This window comes from Myxocyprinus asiaticus, chromosome 10 (assembly GCF_019703515.2).
Source record: "Myxocyprinus asiaticus isolate MX2 ecotype Aquarium Trade chromosome 10, UBuf_Myxa_2, whole genome shotgun sequence".
NCBI classification, from domain to species: domain Eukaryota; kingdom Metazoa; phylum Chordata; class Actinopteri; order Cypriniformes; family Catostomidae; genus Myxocyprinus; species Myxocyprinus asiaticus.
In genome coordinates this window covers 41,909,316-41,931,253 of record NC_059353.1, presented here as the reverse complement: position 1 = coordinate 41,931,253, position 21,938 = coordinate 41,909,316, and the positions used below count along the sequence as shown (strand labels likewise).

At 39.2% G+C, this 21,938-nt stretch overlaps 1 protein-coding gene across 2 annotated transcripts in view; it reads left to right on the top strand.

Annotated features, from left to right (window-relative positions):
* Positions 1-233: 233 nt before the first annotated feature.
* Positions 234-21,938, top strand: part of calcrla (calcitonin receptor-like a) — a 59,399-nt gene continuing 37,694 nt past the window's right edge. For both annotated transcript variants that reach the window (XM_051709126.1, XM_051709125.1), the window contains exon 1: positions 234-410. The gene's annotated coding sequence lies outside the window, so the exon portion shown is untranslated. The remainder of the gene's footprint in view (positions 411-21,938) is intronic.

Genomic DNA, 21,938 nt, shown 5'->3' with positions numbered 1-21,938 from the left:
GATTTTGATAACTAGAGTAAGTTCCTTCCGTCAAAAGGAAATTTGGCAAGATGCAGTAAAAAGATTAACAATAAAATAGCTCAGTTTCTTTTCGTTTCTAAAGTTTCAAACATCAGACAATGCAAGGAAAGCAGCAGTATGCCAGTAAGGCGGAGAGAAGCAGTGATGTAACAGGAAGCTTCTACGGTGAATATCTTACAACCTGACAGCCGTCGTCATTCACATCTATGAGCTGCGCGTGCTGCGCTTCTGCTGCGCTCAATCAACTGGCGCTGTGACAGTGTTACATTGTTGCATGCCATTGTGATTTCATTAAGGAAACTACTGACGTTGTATGCGTTTGAACATTAAGAAGGCGCGCTTGTTTCTATCTGAACATCTTCGGATCTTACCTTGGATGTAATATACAGGTAAGGAAATGAATGAAACAGATGACCGGCTGATGAATAATTCATATAAACAGGGAATTTATATTTTCCAAGTCCAGTTTGGAGTCTCTCCTATCAAACGTGCTTTATGTCATGTTCTGATATTTGCAGAGTGCATTTGTTGAATGGGAATGAATTGATGAGTGCTTCAAACGAGAAATAAACGGCGATTGTGTCTGCTGAACTGTTGGAGAGTACACTGAGATTTCTGAAATGCAGTTTTGGCTCTTGCCAGTATGCAGTTTGCCTTGTAAAAGCACACCGCATAGATTGAGCGAAGGATGTGTGTGTGTGTTCCTAATTTCTTCTGTTTTTGTGTATTTTTCATACTAAATTGTTTTAGATCTTCAAACGAGATAAAACATAAGGCAAACTGAGTAAACACAAAATACAGTTTTCATATATATATATATATATATATATATATATATATATATATATATATATATATATATATATATAATATAAAATTTTGATGTTTTTTTTTTTTTTCAAAAAAGTTATCCAACACCTATATCACCCATGTGAAAAACTAACTGCCCCCTTAAACTTAATAGCTGGTTGTGCCACCTTTAGCAGCAACAACTGCAACTAAATGCTTCCAATAACTGGAGATCAGTCTTTCACAGCACTGTGGTGGAATTTTGGTCAAATCTTCTTTGCAGAACTGCTTTTTTTCAGCCACATTGGAGGGTTTTTGAGCATGAACTGCCCTTTTAACGTCCTGCCACAGCATCTCAATAAGGTTCAAGTCAGGACTTTGACTAGGCCACTCCAAAACTTTAATTTTGCTTCTTTTGAGCCATTCAGAGGTGGACTTTCTCCTATGCTTTGTATCATTGTCTTGCTGCATAATCCAGTTGCACTTGAGTTTCAACTCACGGACTGATGACCGGATGTTCTCCTTTAGGATTTTCTGGTAGAGAGCAGAATTCATGTTTCCCTAAATGATTGCGAGTGGCCCTGGCCCTGAAGCAGCAAAGCATCCCCGCACCATCACACTGCCACCACCATTCTTGACCGTAGATATGATGTTCTTTTTGTGGAATTTTGTGTTTGATTTATGCCAGATGTAACAGGACCCCTGTCTTCCAAACAGTTCCGTTTTCGACTCATTAGTCCACAAAACATTCTCCCAAAAGGTTTGAGAATCATCAAGGTGTGTTTTGGCAAAATTCAGATTCACCCCACCACACTTCCATGGATGCCATTTTTGCCCAGTGTCTTTCTGATAGTGGAGTCATGAACAGTGACCTTTATTGATGCGAGAGAGGCCTGCAGTTCCTTGGATATAGTCCTTGGCTTTTTTGTGACTTCCTGGATGAGTCATCGCTGTGCTCTTGAAGGGATTTTGGAAGGTCGGCCACTTCTGGGAAGGTTCACTACTTTGCCAAGTTTTCTCCATTTGGAGATAATGGCTCTCACTGTGGTTCTTTGGAGTCCCAGAGCATTTGAAATAGCTTTGTAACCCTTCCCAGACTGATGTATTTCAAATCACCTTTTTCCTCATAATTTCTGGAATTTCTTTTGACCTTGGCATAGTGTGCTACTGGGTGAGACCTTTTAGCCAACTTCATGCTGCTGAAAAAGTTCTATTTAAGGCTGTGTCTCGTTTCAAAGGCTGCGTCCTCCGGAGGTCACATTTGTCGGCCGCATATGTCATCGATGCGGCCGAAAAGCGAGTAGGACACTTCGAATGCAGCCTTCGAATGCGACCTTCTTTCACGGGAATTTGGAGGATGCATGAGGTGTATCCTTCGTGGGCACTCACAACCCACAATTCTTTGCTTCAACGGAAATGAACATCATTTGTCTAAATAAAATGACGGTAATTTGCTCGAAATGTGATGTTCAAATGCAAGTAATGTTAATTCCCAAGTTGAAGTACCTCAGTAGACGGGTGCAGAGTATATAATATGTATAATTATAGTAATATATTATTAAAATAAAGTATTACAGACAAAATGTACACCTGTAAAATCTATTTCTTTTCTCTCTACATCATTATAACTCTCCTAAAATTTACATACTCTTCCAAAGGGACTTTGTTCCCTTCTCACTCAAAGCGCTCACGCTTGTTAAAGAGTGGCATGCTGTCATAGCAACCATGATACGTTCTGTTTCCGTTTGTCCTACGAAGGCCGTCTCATTTAAATGAGGCTTGTTAAAAGGATGATGCTTGGTATTCTGCAACCTTCAAAGGACACGTCCTACCTAGCGCGCAGCCTTCGAAACAAGACACAGCTTAGGTGTTGATTTGATTGAACAGGGCTGGCAGTAAACAGGTCTGGGTGTGTCTAGACCAGCTGAACCCCATTAGGAATGCAGTTTCATAGATTTGGGGATTTAGTAACTAAGAGGGCAAATACCTTTTCACACAGGCCCAGTTGGTACTGAATAACTGTTTTGCTTCAATACATAACATTATCATTTATAAACTGTATTTTGTGTTTACTTATATTGCCTTTGTTTTATGTTAGATTTTGTTTGAATTTTTGAAACAGTTTGGTATGAGATATACACAAAAACAGAAGAAATCAGTATGGCGGCAAATACTTTTCCACATCACTGTATGTGCAAGTGATAAAGAATTTGCAATGTGTCTGTTTTGATATCACACCAGTCAAACCTTAAATGAATGTAGATACACTATTCATTTGTTTAGGTCACTCTAAATATTAATCTTGACATGACATTTTATAATCTTAGCACTTATTGTTGTACTTTTTTAAGACCCAACAGTGCAAGGAACCGAGATGATAATATAAAATACCAGTATCATGAAATAACTGTAAATACCAAGAAGTGTTGACACCTCACCACACTACTGAGAGAAGACCCCTGACAATATCTCAAAGGAGGAAAAAATCGTGATAATTAATAGCCAAAAGATAGCCCTGGAATTTGTTTGGTTATCGGCTGCATGATTACATAAGCACCAGATGTAATGATGGAAAGTTGGTGGGGGACAGATTACAAAATTATTATATATATATTTTTCGTCAATGTATGACAGGCCATCTTCCTAAAATCTTTTATGCGGAATATTTCATTATTTCTATACTACTCTACTCTATTATACTCTTATACGATTATGCTCTATACTATTATACTCAGGCCCACACGGAATCTGTATGTGCAGAATTCTGCAGAAAACTCCACATATTTCTGCAGAATTGGGACGTTCATGATTCACAAATTTCCCCCGCCCTTTTTTGGGGGGTTTGTTTATTAATTATTTTATTAGCTATTATGTAGTGCTCTTACCTCATTTAACACATATTAACACATTTTACTATGTTTAAATACATTCTGCATATATATATATATATATATATATATATATATATATATATATATATATATATATATATATATATATATAAAAAACAAAAAAAATCAGCACTGAAAAGGGATAAAAAATATCCATAGATTCCATCTGGGCTCATGTTTTAGGTTATGGATTTGAACAAACCCTTAACACTATGTATTAAACTTTGGTGTGTTACTCATCCCACACCATTTGTGGTATGGACATGAATGCTATGAATTCACATAGTGCAGTTTGTTGATGAGAAAACTTGATTCATCAGACCAGGCCACCTTCTCATTGCTCCATGGTCCAGTTAAGACGCTCACGTGCCCATTGTAGGCACTTTCGGCGGTGGACAGGGGTCAGCATGGAAACTCTGACTGGTCTGTGGCTACACAGCCCCATATGTAGCAAGCTGTGATGCACTTTGTGTTCTGATACCTTTCTATCATGGCCAGCATTACGTTTTTCAACAGTTTGGGCTATAGTATCTCTTCTGTGGGATCGGACCAGACGGGCTAGCCTTCGCTCCCCACGTGCATCAATGAGCCTTGGTCGCCCATGACCCTGTCGCTGGTTCACCGGTTGTCCTTCCTTGGACCACTTTTTGGTAGGTAATAACCACTGCATACCGGGAACACCCCACAAGACCTGCCATTTTGGAGATGCTCTGACCCAGTCGTCTAGCCATCACATTCTGGCCCTTGTCAAAGTCACTCAGATCCTTACGCTTGCCCATTTTTCTTGCTTCCAACAAATGAAATTCAAGAACTGACTGTTCACTTGCTGCCTTATATATCCCACCCCTTGACAGGTGCCATTGTAACAAGATAATAAATGTTATTCACTTCATCTGTCAGTGGTTTTAATGTTGTGGCTGATCAGTGTATGTTTATATAGCCTTGCCATTTAAGAGCCTTTTGTGTGGATCTGAGTGTAGAGCCTCAAAGCATGCATGTGTTTGTTAGGGTTGAATGGTGCTTTTAAGGAGGATATAATGTCAGTGGAACTGCATATATATGCATATAATGTCACGGAAATGCAGAGAGCAGACAGTAAACAATGGCAGAATGCCTTGGTGCAAATATAGATCACTATCCAGTCCCCAGTTGGAAAAACAAAGCATGCTCGACTCTCAGAGCAATCTGCTTAAGGACCACTGGTTAGCTTGATAGAATGTGTGCACACTGGTTAATTAGGTGCATGTCTACTCAATTCACCCCTGAGCGTACATGAAACTGAAGCTTTTTATTCTGTATTTTTGGCCTTTTTAACCTTTATTTATAGGACTATTAAATTCATGGTTAGATTTGGGTAAGGGGTTAGACTTTATGGTTAGGTTTAGGTTTGAATTAGAGGTCAACCTTAGGAAAAATCGTAATAACATTGTTTGTTGGTTCGTTTAGTTTTCTCTATGGGAGTAAACGGTGTATGTTTAAGAACAAGCCAACTTGTATGACTTCTTACGATTTCGCCATCTATTATTACAGCCTATCATGAGACAAGGTTGGACAGGAAAATTGGGAAGGGAGAGACTAGGACATGACCCAAGCCAGATTTGAACCCAAGTTGTGGGCCAATGGCTCTTATATAAGAGCAAGTGTGCTACATTCTGTGCCACAACTCTGACTACAAGCTGTTCATAACTGAAAGTAGCTTAAACTATGGTAAAGCTACCCTTTTAAAGGTCATTAGCTACACTTCAAACTCCAAATAAAGAAATAATCTGGCTACATCAAAGTTAATTTATTATATATATATTGCAATATATTTTATAATATTTTGAATAACACTGCAAAAGGGACTTCTGCACAGGGACTCTATTTTTTTTAACAAACCATCTAAACAAAAAGATTAATTTGACTTCCCAATGTTTCACATAGGACAGAGCAATAGGACTTTTTAGGAGAGTGTGTTTTATTATTCACTAAGTTTGCTCGACTTTAATGTGACAAAAAAAAAAAATATATATATATATTTTGTGTCACATTGCACTGTTACTTGGAAAAGTAACTTGTTACTGGAATTGTTACTCTGTTTTGTAGTTGTTGTAAAATGTAGTTAGGTTAGTAGCATTTCTGCTTTTAGTTAGTTTCTCCCCAACACTGGTAATGAAATGTTGTCTTGCTCCACTGCAAGACAGGCCATGATATGTTATGCATTTTTTATTGAGCAATGTCAGAGTTCATGATTAGATGCTTTGCATTAATGCAAGAAAACAAAGATCCTTGGGCTATTGTTTCAGCTATTAAACTGGGGAAGGATAATGGGACTGTGACGAAGAGGAGGGTGTGGCCGGGCCTTGAGGGTGCACGGCCAGCGCTGAATCAACTGATCAGTGGGAGAGCGAGATAAAGGGGAACCGGGGACGCCAGTTCGAGAGAGAGATGCATGCGGCCTTGCTGTGTGTGTGTGTCTTATGTTTTATGATGTTTTAAGTTAATTTGTCATTAGAAGTTTTGTTGACTGCTCAGCCGGTTCCTGCCTCCTCCTTGCCCATCCCCTACACGTTACATTATTGCCGAATCCCAGGAAGGAGGGATGCACTGTTGTGGATTCATCACCACTGGCGTCTGCCAGGGGAGGAGCCGCAGCTGTCCGCCGGGGGATATAGGAGTCGCTGCTGGCCGTTGGGAGTTGGAGGAACTGCTGCCATCCGCAGGAAGGGGAGGAGCTGTTCCGTCCACTAGGGGGGCGGAGGACTCGCTTCCGTCCACCTGGGGAGGAGCAGCTGTGGTTGAAGACCAGGCGACGGCGTGTCTGGGGACCGGCGAGCAAGTTTTTCTCTCTCTCTCTCACTCTGTGTCTCCCACTTGCCCTTTCCCTCTCTTCTCTCCCTCCCCTCATCTCTACCCCTTGTTCCCAGGAGGCGGGGTGGAACGGCCGGAAGGACAGCATCAGTTGGGGTGGGGGGGGGTTAGGTCAGTCTGGATGGCACCCCGGCCTGAATCGGGCGGACATCAGGAGTGTGACGAGGAGGAGGGCGTGGCCGAGCCATGAGGGTGCACGGCCTGCGCTGAGTCAACTCAGTGATAGAGCGAGATAAAGGGAGCCGGAGATGCCAGTTCGAGAGAGAGAGAGAGAGAGAGAGAGAGAGAGAGAGAGAGAGAGAGAGAGACGCATGCGGCTGCGCCGTGTGTGTGTGTGTTATGTTTTATGTTGTTTTAAGTTGAGTTTGTCATTAAAAGTTTAGTTGACTGCTCAGCTGGTCCCCGTCTCCTCCTTGCCCATCCCCTACCTGTTACAGTGGCCATTTCATTTCCTTCCTCTAGATTCATGTGCAATGAAGTGGCAAGCTTTTTATTGCATCCCGCTATGTAACGAATGCTGCAATTTCCACTATATCTATTTCAATCATCAGTGTCAATGCGATCACATTGCATCAAATACAAAGGCACTGATGTTTTATTTGTAACCCTTTTAAATGAGATTCTGTATGGAAAAGATTCTACAGTATATGCGTGCTATATACACATTGCTGTATACAGTAGGAATGGGAATCATAAGAAATTTAACAATTCCAGTTCCAATTCTGATTCCTGATTCTAGTTCCTTAATGGTTCCATTAATGATTATTCTAATACTTGGAAATAAAAAAATCAATTCTTATGGATTTACTGCCTTTAGCAGTCTGTTACCAGATGAAGAGATCATAAGAGATCATGTCAAATTCTTGCAAAAGGTGTGTTTATCCTGACTTTTTATTAAGATATTTTATTCATTAATTTTTAGAAAATACCACTTATTACAACAAAACTCGTAATGTGTATATTTAAAGGGAAAGTTCACCCAAAAATCATTTACTCACCCTCACCCCATCCCAGATATGTATGATTTTTTTTTGTCTTCTGCAGGACACAAACGAAGATTTATAGAAGAATATCTAAGCTTTGTTGCCTTACAATGCAAGTGGATGGTGACCAGACATTTGAAGCTCCAAAAATCACATAAAGGCCACAAAAAAGTAATCCATATGACTCCAGTGGTTTAATATACAGTATGTCTTCTGAAGCGATAAATAGTAGGGCTGCCCCCGACCAAAGATTTTCCTAGTCCACTAGTAGGCATTAGTTTAAGCCATTATTCAACTAGTTGTCACACATTTATGATATTAATTTAATTACTTAAATATATACAGGTGCATCTCAATAAATTAGAATGTCGTGGAAAAGTTCATTTATTTCAGTAATTCAACTCAAATTGTGAAACTCGTGTATTAAATAAATTCAATGCACACAGACTGAAGTAGTTTAAGTCTTTGGTTCTTTTAATTGTGACGATTTTGGCTCACATTTAACAAAAACCCACCAATTCACTATCTCAAAAAATTAGAATATGGTGACATGCCAATCAGCTAATCAACTCAAAACACCTGCAAAGTTTTCCTGAGCCTTCAAAATGGTCTCTCAGTTTGGTTCACTAGGCTACACAATCATGGGGAAGACTGCTGATCTGACAGTTGTCCAGAAGACAATCATTGACACCCTTCACAAGGAGGGTAAGCCACAAACATTCATTGCCAAAGAAGCTGGCTGTTCACAGAGTGCTGTATCCAAGCATGTTAACAGAAAGTTGAGTGGAAGGAAAAAGTGTGGAAGAAAAAGATGCACAACCAACCGAGAGAACCGCAGCCTTATGATTGTCAAGCAAAATCGATTCAAGAATTTGGGTGAACTTCACAAGGAATGGACTGAGGCTGGGGTCAAGGCATCAAGAGCCACCACACACAGACGTGTCAAGGAATTTGGCTACAGTTGTCGTATTCCTCTTGTTAAGCCACTCCTGAACCACAGACAACGTCAGAGGCGTCTTACCTGGGCTAAGGAGAAGAAGAACTGGACTGTTGCCCAGTGGTCCAAAGTCCTCTTTTCAGATGAGAGCAAGTTTTGTATTTCATTTGGAAACCAAGGTCCTAGAGTCTGAAGGATGGGTGGAGAAGCTCATAGCCCAAGTTGCTTGAAGTCCAGTGTTAAGTTTCCACAGTCTGTGATGATTTGGGGTGCAATGTCATCTGCTGGTGTTGGTCCATTGTGTTTTTTGAAAACCAAAGTCACTGCACCCGTTTACCAAGAAATTTTGGAGCACTTCATGCTTCCTTCTGCTGACCAGCTTTTTAAAGATGCTGATTTCATTTTCCAGCAGGATTTGGCACCTGCCCACACTGCCAAAAGCACCAAAAGTTGGTTAAATGACCATGGTGTTGGTGTGCTTGACTGGCCAGCAAACTCACCAGACCTGAACCCCATAGAGAATCTATGGGGTATTGTCAAGAGGAAAATGAGAAACAAGAGACCAAAAAATGCAGATGAGCTGAAGGCCACTGTCAAAGAAACCTGGGCTTCCATACCACCTCAGCAGTGCCACAAACTGATCACCTCCATGCCAAGCCGAATTGAGGCAGTAATTAAAGCAAAAGGAGCCCCTACCAAGTATTGAGTACATATACAGTAAATGAACATACTTTCCAGAAGGCCAACAATTCACTAAAAATGTTTTTTTTTATTGGTCTTATGATGTATTCTAATTTTTTGAGATAGTGAATTGGTGGGTTTTTGTTAAATGTGAGCCAAAATTGTCACAATTAAAAGAACCAAAGACTTAAACTACTTCAGTCTGTGTGCATTGAATTTATTTAATACACGAGTTTCACAATTTGAGTTGAATTTCTGAAATAAATGAACTTTTCCACGACATTCTAATTTATTGAGATGCACCTGTATATTGGGGGGCATCAGAAAATGGTTTGAGTTCCAGGGCTGAGAAAGTATTAGTAACATTGCTAACACTGTTCTACATTACAGAGAAATACTAAACCATAATAATGAGCCTTTCAAATATAAATTTTACAAGTGCACGCACGAAGCAAGTTGCAGCAACACCGGCAAAAGCGGCAATGATTCTGAATGTGTCAGAAAAACCAGCAAGGAGACTGTCTTAACATTTCGTTAATTTATAGAGAGAAATGCACATTAGGGTTGTGCTGACAGACGATGATCTCGGGGATCGACGATGGTCAGAGTGATCGCCAATAGCTGATGCCTTTGAGATGTCAAGATGATATTTGGCTTGTTTTCCCATGAATGTATTAAATTATTATTATTATTAGACTATTATTATTATCAAATTAATATTTCAAATAATTTGCCCGTAGACACACAGACACATGCTTAAAGAAACACACTTTATTATATTATTAAGAACAGATGACAGAAAAGCCTTCTATGCGCATGTATGACATGCTGTTTGTAGGCGTGCAGTCTCGTGGAAAACGCACATGTAAAAGGTTCTCATTCTTTGTTTCTGTCTTCTGAATTTTTTTTTGCAAGAACATTATCTTCTATGAGTGCTGCAAATGACCTCAGACATCTCAGCTCAGGAGGTGCTTTGAGTTCAGTTCGCTTTATATCCACAGAGCAGTTCATTGTGACCACAACTCTGCAGCCTATACATTTGTGATTGAAACATAAAATAATACAAAAACACGTTCACCTCAAACCATGATTTATATTTCAGTGATTATTTTCATCATTATAATTATTATTTTTACATTTCTAATTGTTTTTATGTCTTCATTTGTGTAAGTAATTTTCTGCCTGCATGTTTAGACGGATACTTGTAAATGGAACATGCCTGACAGTAAATGGAAAGGTGGTTACTTTATTATATATATATATATATATTTATATATATATATATATATATATATATAATTTTTTCGATCACTTCATTATTTTAATTGCTTTTTCATTTCGTTTGGAGTGCAGTTTGAATTTAGAAATGTATTTGATTTATGTTTTTAATTTAATTTTCAATACAAAATCACTCAATCAAGAATATTCACCGATCCCTCAGCCTGGGTGTTGCCGATGTAATTGGATATATCGTGAAGGAGGGAACAAAACAAATTTATTCACACACGTGTTTTCCAGGACAATGAAATACCCGACTGGTAGAGAATACAGAGATGAATTAGGTTAGTTTCCAAAGAGATGTTGCCCTTCACATCTGTTGTAAAGCCATCTTTCAAAAAGTTGAACAACACACATTTTAATTGCACTTAATTTTTTTCCAGTTTCATTTGAATTTTTTGTTAAAATAAATAAAAATTGCTTTATTGTGTAGGCTTAACCCTAACCCTGCTTAACGAAAATTACCCCATAGTACCACTTAGCGTCCAACCAGTGGTAATTCGTTGATTTCCTGTGGAATTTTTTTTTTTTTTTTTTTTTTTCTGCGACCAAATGACCAATCAAAGACTCTTCTCATCGACTAACGTTTGGTCGACTATTAGGGGGTAGCCCTAATAAATAGTTAGTCTTGGTGAAAAAGTTTCAAAATTTATGTACTTTTATTTATAGTAAAAAATTACTAATATTAATCTGTTTTCACCCACACTTGTGGATTTAACCACTGGAGACTTATGGATTACTTTTATGTGGCCTTTATGTCATTTTTGGAGCTTCAAATGTCTGGTCACCATTCACTTGCATTATAAAGACCAAAAGAGCTGAGATATTCTTCTAAAAATCTTCATGTGTGTTTGCAGAAGAAAGAAAGTCATTTACATCTAGGATGGCATGAGGGTGAGTAAATGATAAGAGAATTTTCATTTTTGTGTGAACTATCCCTTTAACTTCACATAGTTATATAAAAAACCATACAGTAATTGCTCTGATTTAAGTTTAACGTACACATAGCACTATATTTTTGGGGGTGAAGATTCAAAAGAACTGACTCATTGGTTCGGGAATCGGATTACACTGGTGGCAGTGTATGTTTCATGCTGCTGATTTAGTAAGGGTGTTGCAGTGCTGCTGAATGGTAGTGCTAGAAATACTGTTTCTAGCATTTTAGTACAATGCTCAGTGGGAGAAAGCACATTCAAGAACCATTAATGGAACAAAAGTCATGAAAATAATTTTGTTCCAGTATTAAAAAAAAAAAAAAAAATGGAACTGCTTAATTGGCCGATTATCAGAAGTTGTCGTTCTGCCTAGTGTCAGTTCTGGAATCTACAGACAGCATTGGTTTATTTTTCTGTTTTTTTTATATTTTGTAGTGAATTGTGAGTATATATTGAGTAAAATAAGTGTTAATCTTGCATTATATTGACATTATTTTGGCCATCTGCCACCCTGCTCTCTAGATATTGATGGAGGATGTGCAGAACTACATATTTTCTAAATTGACTTGTCAGTGGGTTGTCAGAACAACTAGTCAACTAGTCAAAAGAAACCTTAGGATGGCCTCTAAAAACATATTTTGGTCTACCACTATAAACAGGCTCACCAACAACAGCCCTATGTGAATATCACTATTTACATTTACATTTATTCATTTAGCAGACACTTTTATCCAATGTGAGTTACAAATGAAGTGATTCATCCAACAAAAGGGGCAACAATTTAGCTTAGAACAGTACACAATTTTTAAAACAAATTTTTTTTAAAGAACATGAAGGTAGTGCGTTAGTATGAATGGGTTAGGTGTTCACAAAAAGATGTGTATTTAGCTGTTCTTTGAAAGGCAAGTCATTCCACCAGTGGGGAACAGTCAAGGTAAAGTCAAGTCAAGTCCAGTCCAGTCATTTTTATTTGTATAGTGCCTTTCACAACACACATCGTTTCAAAGCAGCTTTACAGAAAATCATGCATTAATAGAAAATGAAACTGTAATATCTATAATGTTTTAGAATCATCATTGTATATTCTGATAAAATACGATTGTGAAATGTGTTTAAAAATAAGTAATTAAATAATTATTGTATTTAGAAACCCAGTGAGCAAGCCGAAGGCAACTGTGGCAAGGAACACAAAACTACATAAGATGTTGGCTGATGGAGAAAAATAACCTTGGGAGAAACCAGGCTCACTGTGGGGCCAGTTCCTCTCTGGCTAACATCATGAATATAATGCTGATATTACTTTATTATGTATAGTGCAAGTCATGGTTTAAAATTATTAAACTAAGTAAGTGTTAAGGGTCAGTGCTTAAACAAAGATTCTGTAAGAACTGTAAGATTAATGACATAGCAGTAGTTGACATAGATGCATTATTCTTTGTTAGCTGGCTGATGAAGGGTTTTGTTGGCAATTCATTGATAGTCTATGTATTCTATTATAAGAGTGTAGCCCATCATTAGACCGAGGTGATGCAGGCAGAGATCAGTGAGGTGCATCGCAGTTCAACCAGCCGGTAATTTCGGTGAGGTCTATCCTAAATCCAAGAATCAGGCAATGGCATATGATGTATCCCATGTCTTATGGTTGGAGTTGGAATCAGTTCATCCTCTGAAGTCCATCGTAATTGACTTAAGTGATGTTTGGCTGGCACTAGCTGCCTTTATTCATCACTCAGAGACACGTAGCAATGGAGTCCAACACGAAGCAGGAATGGAGCAGGATCCAGCAGGTTCTGGTGACCTCAGGATAGGAGTCCCGAGGTTGAGACAGGGTTACAAATAAAATAATAGTAGCATAGATACCATTCAGTTTATTGCAGAGTTATAGATCATGATCTATGTTTCTGGGTTCTGGTTCTGGCAGACCTAACTAAAGCAGCCTAACTGTGAGTTGAAGGATAAATTAGGTGTATGGCTGCCTAAATAGATGAGTCTTTAGTCTAGACTTAAACTGAGTGTGTCTGCATCTCGAACAGTGTTAGGGAGACTATTTCATAGTTTAGGAGCCAAATATGAGAAGGATCTACCTCCTTTTGTGGATTTTGATATTCTAGGAGCTATTAACAGGCCAGAATTTTGTGATCGTAATGAACGTGATGGAATATAGCATGGTAGAAGGTCACTCAAGTAATAAGGAGCTAGACCATTCAAAGCTTTGTATGTAGTTAACAGAATTGTAAAATGAATATGAAATTTAACAGGTAGCCAATGTAACGATGATAAAATGGTGCTAATATGATCACATTTCTTGGTTCTAGTCAGCACTCTGACTGCTGCATTTTGAACCAATTGAAGTTTATTTATTGATCTTGCTGGACATCCTCCCAGTAATGCATTACAATAATCTAGTCTTGAGGTCATGAACACATGAATTAGTTTTTCGGCATCAGCAACAGAGAGCATGTGTCATAATTTAGCAATAATTCTTAGGTGGAAGAATACTGTTCTACAAACATTGGTAATTTGATTTTCAAAGGACAGATTGGTATCAAATATAACACCTAAGTTCTTCGCTGTTGAAGACGATGTAACAGTACATCCATCGAGAGTCAAATTATATATTAGCAGCTTGTTTTTATAGGTTTTTGGTCCAATAATTAATACCTCTGTTTTGTCAGAATTGAGTAGAAGGACATTTCTGGCCATCCAATCTTGATTTCATTGATACACTCTGCTAATTTGGAGAATTGTGAAATTTCATCAGGTTTTGAAAAAATATAACATTGAGTATTGTCAACATAACAGTGCAAACTTATTCAATGATTCCTGATAATATCTCCCAGGGGAAGCATATACAAGGAGAAAAGCAGAGGCCCTAAATCTGATCCCTGTGGCACTCCATACTTAACTTTTGTTTGGTTTGACAATTCCTCATTTACATAGACAAAGTGGTAGCAGTCTGCTAAATAGGACCTAAACCATGCTAATGCAAGTCCACAAATGCCAACATAATTCTCTAGCCTATTCAAGAGAATGTCATGATCAATCGTGTCGAATGGAGCACTAAGATCTAAAAGCACTAGAAGTGAAATGCAGCCACAATCAGATGATAAGAGCAAGTCATAAATGTCCGGGACAGGGATTTTGTGCCTGTATGTGATGGCACCATGAGGCACCGTTCACCCGCAGAACTCAGGCTTCTAGAGGCCACATAAGTCTGAAGAAGTGAGATTAGATAGTGAGGTGTGGAGCTAGTGGCTGTTCTGTAAGCAAGCATCAATGCCTTGAGCTTAACATAAGCAACCATTGGCAGGCAGTGCAGTTTGATGAAGAAAAGCATGCCTTGCACTCTCTTGGGCTTGTTGAAGACCACTCTCACTGCCGCATTCTGGATCAATTGCAGAGGTTTGACAGTACATATTGGAAGGCCTGCCAGAAGAACATTGGAATAATCCAGCCTGGATAGAACAAGAGCTTGGACAAGGAGTTGTGTAGCATGCTCCGATAGGAAGGGTCTGATCTTCCTAATGTTGAACAAGGCAAATCTGCACGATCGGGCAGTCCTTGCGATGTGGTCTGTGAAGTTCAACTGATTGTTAAACACAACTCCAAGATTTCTGGCTGTCCTGGATGGTGTAATCATTGACAAGTCTAGCTGAATGGTGAAGTTGTGATCAATTGCTGGGCTCGCTGAAAGCATGAGCAGCTCTGTCTTTGCAAGGTTGAGTTGGAGGTGGTGATCTTTCATCCAACATGAAATGTCTACTAGGCAGGCTAAGATCCAGGCCGCTACCATTGGATCATCAGGCTGGAATGAGAGGTAGAATTGTGTGTCATCAGCATAGCAGTGATAGGAAAAGCCATGTGCCTGAATGACAGATCCAAGTGATGGCATGTATATGGGGAAGAGGAGCAGTCCAAGCACTAAACCCTGAGGCACCCTGGTAGCTAGTTGGTGAGACTTAGACACCTCTCCCCTCCAAGACACCCTGAAAGACCTACCTGTGAGGTAAGACTTGAACCAGTGGAGCGCAGTTCCTGTGATGCCCTTTGTCATGAGGGTTGACAGGAGAATCTGGTTGTTACTGTGTCAAAAGCAGCAGACAGATCCAGCAGGATGAGTACGGATGATTTGGATGCTGCTCTCACCAGTCTCAGAGCTTCAGTAACTGACAGCAGGGCAGTCTCTGTAGAGTGTCTGCTTTTAAAGCCAGACTGGTTGCTGTCAACAATTTGTTCTGTGTAAGAAAAGATGAGAATTAGTTGAACATGACTCATTCAAGTGTTTTAGCGATGAATGAGAGAAGGGATACTGGTCTGTCGTTTTCTAAAAGTGCAGGGTTTAGGGTGGGTTTCTTAAGCAGTGGAGTTACCCGAGCCTGCTTAAATGTGGTGGGAAAGGTACCAGTGAGAACAGATGTATTAATGATGTGAGTGAGTGCAGAAAAGAATAGAGATAAAAGGAGAAATAGCTTGAAGGAGGTGGGAGGGGATAGGATCAAGAGGGCAGGTAGTAGAATGGCTGGAAAGGAGAAGTTTGGAGGCTTCTGCTTCTGAGAGGGGAGAGAAAGAAGGAAGAGTGAGTGTGTGTGATGTTAATGTGGGTTTGTGGTGTGGAGAATTGACCGCTGATGGTTGTTATTTTATCTATGAAAAATGTGGCAAAGTCATAGCTGTTAGAGATGATGAGGGAGGGGGAGGAGGTGGGCAAATGAAAGAGGAAAATGTTTTGAAAAGTGTGCGAGTATAAGAAGAATTGTTAATTTTGTTGTGATAGTGTGATATTTTTGCAGTGGAGATGTTAGCAGAGAAGGAAGAGAGGAGTGAATGATACATACTTAAGTCAGCAAGATCTTTCGATTTGCACCATTTCCTCTCTGCTGCTCTGAGTTTAGAGTGATGTTCACAGAGAACATTGGATAGCCAGGGGGTAGAGGGTGTAGCCCCTCTCATCCATGAGAGGGGACAAAAGTTATCTAAACAAGATGTTAAAGTGGAGCATAGAGAGTTAGTAGCATTATTTGCATCAAGTGAGGAAAACTGGTTAGAGGAAGTGAAGATGACACCATAGAGGAAAGACGGGAGGGAGTGTAGGTTATGCTGAAAAGAGACCTGAGAGTAGTGTGTGTTGCGCCAGGAGGCAATTTAAGTTTGAAACTAAGGAAGAAGTGATCAGAAGTGTGCACTGCAGAACATGATCAGCGGAGTGCTTATGTGTGTGGATGAGGTCCAGTTGGTTATCTGACTTGTGAGTTGCTGCAGTTGTGAGTTTTTTAGGTCAAACGAGACAGGCAAAGTGTGGAAGTCTGCAGCCTAAGGTTTTTCCAGTGGGATGTTTAAGTCCCCAAGTACTACAAGAGGGCTGCCATCTTCAGGGAAGGTTAAGAGCAACACATTCAACTCCTCCAAGAAGATACCTAGCTGACCTGGGGGGCAGTGTATAACTACAAAATGGATTTTAACAGGGTGGGTGATAGTAATCGCATGTGATTCAAAGGAGATATTGTCACACAGAGAAGGTAAGGGAATAAATTTCCATGCACTGGAGATAAGCAAACCCATTCTCCCACCCCTCCCAGTCTGACGGGGGGTGTGGAGTTAGTGAAGATGGTAGTGAGGGCTGCGGGTGTGGCAGTGTCCTGTTGGCCTGATCCAGGTCTCAGTCAGGGCCAGAATCATCTTTGTTTACAGTAGACTGGTAATTCCTAAGACCAATAGGAAGAGAAAGTAATTTAGCAGAGGAAGAGTGGATAGTGCACGAGTTGTTAGGATTGCGCTGTCTCCTGTGTCTGGTGCGTGAGTGACAAGTGTTAGTAATAGTAGGAATTTGGAAGCACATAGTGGTACAGGATAGAGATGTCAAAAAGCAGACAAGAAAAGAAGATAATAAGTGCGATACTTAAGTGCCTTGTCAGTGTCCTTGCTCGGTGGACTCGCGCAGGTAGACTCGCTGGTCTTTACACTTGTAGGTCTTCACACGAGGAGGGCTTCACATGAGGGCTGCCTCTCCCTCTGCCGAGGTGCATGTAAGAAATATATACACTGCTGTAACTTCGATGCTTGAAATCAGCAGGACACACCTTAGCAAAACAAAGATAGTATACAAGCACACAGAAACTGAAAGCTCACGCGAGATGAGCATGTGAACAAACGTGACTTCAGCACACAGTAAGCAAACAAGCGTCTCCTAGCAATGATAATTACACTAAAATGAGTGAAACAAGTAATAAGCACACTTACTTGCTGCTGCTGACTTCTGCGGGTAGATTGCTTCTATGGATAATTGCACCCAGGTTTGTCCTGCGGTATGATTAATCAGGACCATATGTGGAGCTGATGACACAGAATGAACTGGACTGTAGTATGTATAAAAGGGACCCTAGAGATGAAGGGCTTTGTGTAGGTTTTGGATTGTGGAAATATTAACAGAGCTTTAGAATGAACATTCCAAACTGATATATACCAAACAAAATGCAGCTGGCTGACAGAGGCTTTAAGATTTATTGGCTTCTGCCACCACTGGAGAGAGGGGAATCCTGGGAATGCCTTTTCTTCTGTTTCCACCTCGCATGGCTTGCTGAAAGTGTTCTGAGTTGCATAACTCATTCAAACGCAGCCTTTCGTGCAAACCCACCAATGTCACTATTTCCCATAAGCTGCAAGTCACCTACAGCAAGTCCAGGATTTTTCACATGCCTTCTCTACTCCTGAAGGGTAAAGGCTGAAGGTCTGCAGGTTTAAAAATAGGGTTTGAATTTGATCACACTCTCAGTATTATTTACATTTCCCCAAGGAGCCATGGGAGCGCAGACTGGTGGCTTGCTGAGCAGAAGGTCCTTGGTTCATGGTCTGTAGAGGAAGTGGCCTCACGGAACTGGCTGTCTGTACTCAGCAGGATTTATTTTGGAATCTGCTATCAACACAACAAATGCCTTCTGAGATTTATTCAGCTGTCTAGTTGTAACATAATGGAGATATATTTGCTTGTGTTTTGTAAAGTTTCTAAACAGTGCGGTAGACAGAATGAAATAATTAAATTGTAGTTGTTGTATATAGAATCACGAGAGGATTGAGGTTCTATTTCTGGTGTGAGAAACTCCTTATTGTATATTCAGTGTGTTCCCAACAAGTCATGTTAAAAGAGAAAAGGCTTTATAAGGGATAGTTCACCCTAAATAAAAAATTGTCATCATTTAAAGGTACTCACTGGCATATTGTTCCAAACCCATATGAATTTCTTTCTTGGAACACAAAAGGAGATATTTATAGTAGAATTTCCAAGCTTGCTCTTCATACAATGAAATTAAAGGCTTTTCAGTGAATAAAAACTTACATTTTAAGGCAGATGCTATTTGCACCATGGTGCAAATAACTGTATATGCTATTTACACCCCAGTGCAAATATTGTTAGATATTATTTGCACCCCATCCCAGGTGCAAATAATGGTAAATACTAATTGCACCCTGGTGCAAATAGTGTCAGATACTATTTGCACCCATATTTAAATACTAACATACAGTATGGACATCACTGCAGTGTGTTTTTTGTGTTTATTTAGAGTCCCACAGACACACTACATTAACCCCTACCCCTAAACCTAACCTTAACCGTACCTTAGAAAAAATAACCTTGGTTTTTCTACAGTAACCATGGTTTCACCATGGTATTTTTTGTAAATTTACAGCAAACACAACATTAACTATGGTTACTATCCATATTACTGTACTTACACCATGGTTAATCACATTAAAACTATGGTTTCTGCCAAAAAACATGGTTACTACGATATTAGTAATACACTGATGCAATCTACACACAAGTGATGCCGAGCCGTGGGAACGAGTGTGATCGACAAACCCTGTCTCCGGATCAAACTCTTCTCTGCTCTTCCCGGGCATTCATCGTGATCAAATCACTGTGATGAAATCGACATTTATATACATTTTTATATATTATTTTAAGTTGTATTAAAGGAAGTATTAATAGTGGAAACAGGAAATCGAATGGGAAAAAGAGTGGAACAAAACGCGGATTCGAACCACAGTCGCTATGACAACACTACTCATTCATACACTGTCTTTACACCCCACACAACTGCAGCAACACCTATTGTTTAGTTTGTCATATATTTGTGTGGTTCCACCAGACTATTGGGGTGCAAATATAGCTGCACTGTGTGGCAGATGCTATTTACACCAGGGTGCAAATAGACACAAATTTTAATCAGTTTACCTCACACAAAGCTATATGTGTGCTGCCTTCTAATGAGGACTCTTATTTTGAAATAATTACTTGATTAGTCATACTGCCATCTTGTGGTTGTTCTGACATTTTGTTCAGTTCAAGCAGGGAGTAGGCCAGAGCACATGGCTGCATGTATGGTGCGTCAAATCTTTTCTTTACGCTTTTCCTGAGACAATGTTCCTCTGTAAGAAATATAAAGTTGATAATTTTACATTAGCATGGGAATAAGCAATCTAAAGGTGTAATTTTGTGAAGAGAAATGTCTACCTGCAAATTGTTTTCATTTGTGTTGAGGATTGCAAATAGCTTGTATGCATGTTTATTGATATATGTGTATTTGTTTTTTCTGTATTTGCAGTTTTACAAGAAAAATGGAAAAAGTGGAAAATAGTTTGAAATTACTTTAAATTAAAATCAAGAAAAGTTACGTCTTGAGACATTTATTGGAGTTCCATTCCATATGTTAGCTTACTGTCTAGCTTTGCAAGACAACGCATTGTGAGGACAGAAAAATATGGCTTCAGAAGACTTGGAATATAGTGCAAAAGTCGTATAGACTATCAATCTCTTTCCCTTTTCAATTTCCCTTTCACATTCTTCTTCTTTTGTTTTTGCCGATTAACATTCTTCATGCATATCACCATCTACTGGGCAGGGAAGAGAATTTGTAGTAAAAAATAACTTATATATTTATCTGTTTCTTGCCCATGATTATCACATTGCTTCTAAAATATAGATTTAATTACTAGAGTCTTGTGAATTACTTTATAGTGCTTTTATGTGCTTTTTTGACCTTTACAATTTTGGTACCCATTCACTTGCATTGTGAGGACCTGCAGAGCTGGAGTATTCTTCTAAAAAATTTTTATTTGTGTTCAGCAGAAGAAGGAAAGTCAAACACATCGGGGATGGCATGAGGTCGAGTAAATGATGAAATAATTTTTATTTTTGGGTGAACTATTGGGTGACAAAAATATTGCCTTTCTCCATTGATTACAGCTTCATTTTGTGGCAAAAAGTAGTGATTATTAAAAGTGAAGATTGATAGAAATTTGTTTTTCCTGGTCATTGTATTAAAGTGGTTTTCATTTAAAGCATATTAGAGGCAGTTCACACCAAACACATTTTGCATCCAACGTCTCTGTTTTTCAATTGTCAAGGTGGTCTTCGGAAAACTTCAGGTGCGCAGCAATGTTTTTGTTGGAAAGCAGCGGCTTCCTTCGTTGTGTCCTGCCATGGACACCATTCCTGTTTAATGTTTTCCATATAGTAGACTTGTAAACAGACATTTTAATCAGTTACAATGATTCCTTCAAGTCTTTAGGTGTCACTCTAGGGTTGTTTTTTACCTCATTGAGCATTCTGCTGTGTGCCCCTTGAGTCATCTTGGCTGGATGGCCACTTCTAGAGAGAGTAGCCACAGTACAAAATCATCACCATTTATAGACAATTTGTCTAACTTTGGACAAATGAATATCCAAGCTCTTTGAGATAACTTTGTAACCCTTTCCAGCTTTATGCAAACCAGCAATTCTTGATCGTAGCTCTTCTGAGATCCCTTTTTTTTCTGAGGCATGGTTCATGTCAGTGGATCCTTCTTTTTTTTTGGTTGCTTTAGGAGACCTGGCTGGAGTCACTCAGCACACCCTGGACTCGTGACTCCAGGGTTGGTACAGCATATGCTTCTTGTGAATAGCAATTCTCAAAATGTTTGAGTGCTTTTTATAAGTCAAAGTAGCTCTAACCCACACCTCCATTCTCGTTTCATTAATTGGATACCAGGTTTGCCAACTCCTGACATCATTAGCCTAGGGGTTCACATACTTTTTACAACCTACACTGTGAATGTTTGAATGATGTATTCAATATATGCAAGAACAATACAATAATATGTGTGTTATTAGTTAAAACAGATTGTGTTTGTTCATTATTGTAACTTAGATGAAGAACAAACCAAATTTTAAGACAAATTTATACATAAATGCAGATCATTTCAAAGGGTTTACATACTTTTTCTTTCCATTGGTATTAAAAAAAATAAATAAAATTATTTATATATTTTTAGCAGGGCTGCTTTAATTAGCATGCTGACAGAGTGCTCTTCTTTAGGTGTTAAAACTCAGAAAAGTGTCTTTAAATTCATCCCCTTTAATGCACCACTGCTACAGCCATACACATTCAGACAGACATCTTTGGCAGTTGCGTCATGTCTCAGAATGCTTTTTGAGTGTCCCAGCATGAGTGCCATGTTTTTGAAGAAGTCCAACTTTTAAAAACGTGTATTGGGACCCTGCATTCTGTTCCATTTCACTGCGCTTAGTCTAGCTTTTT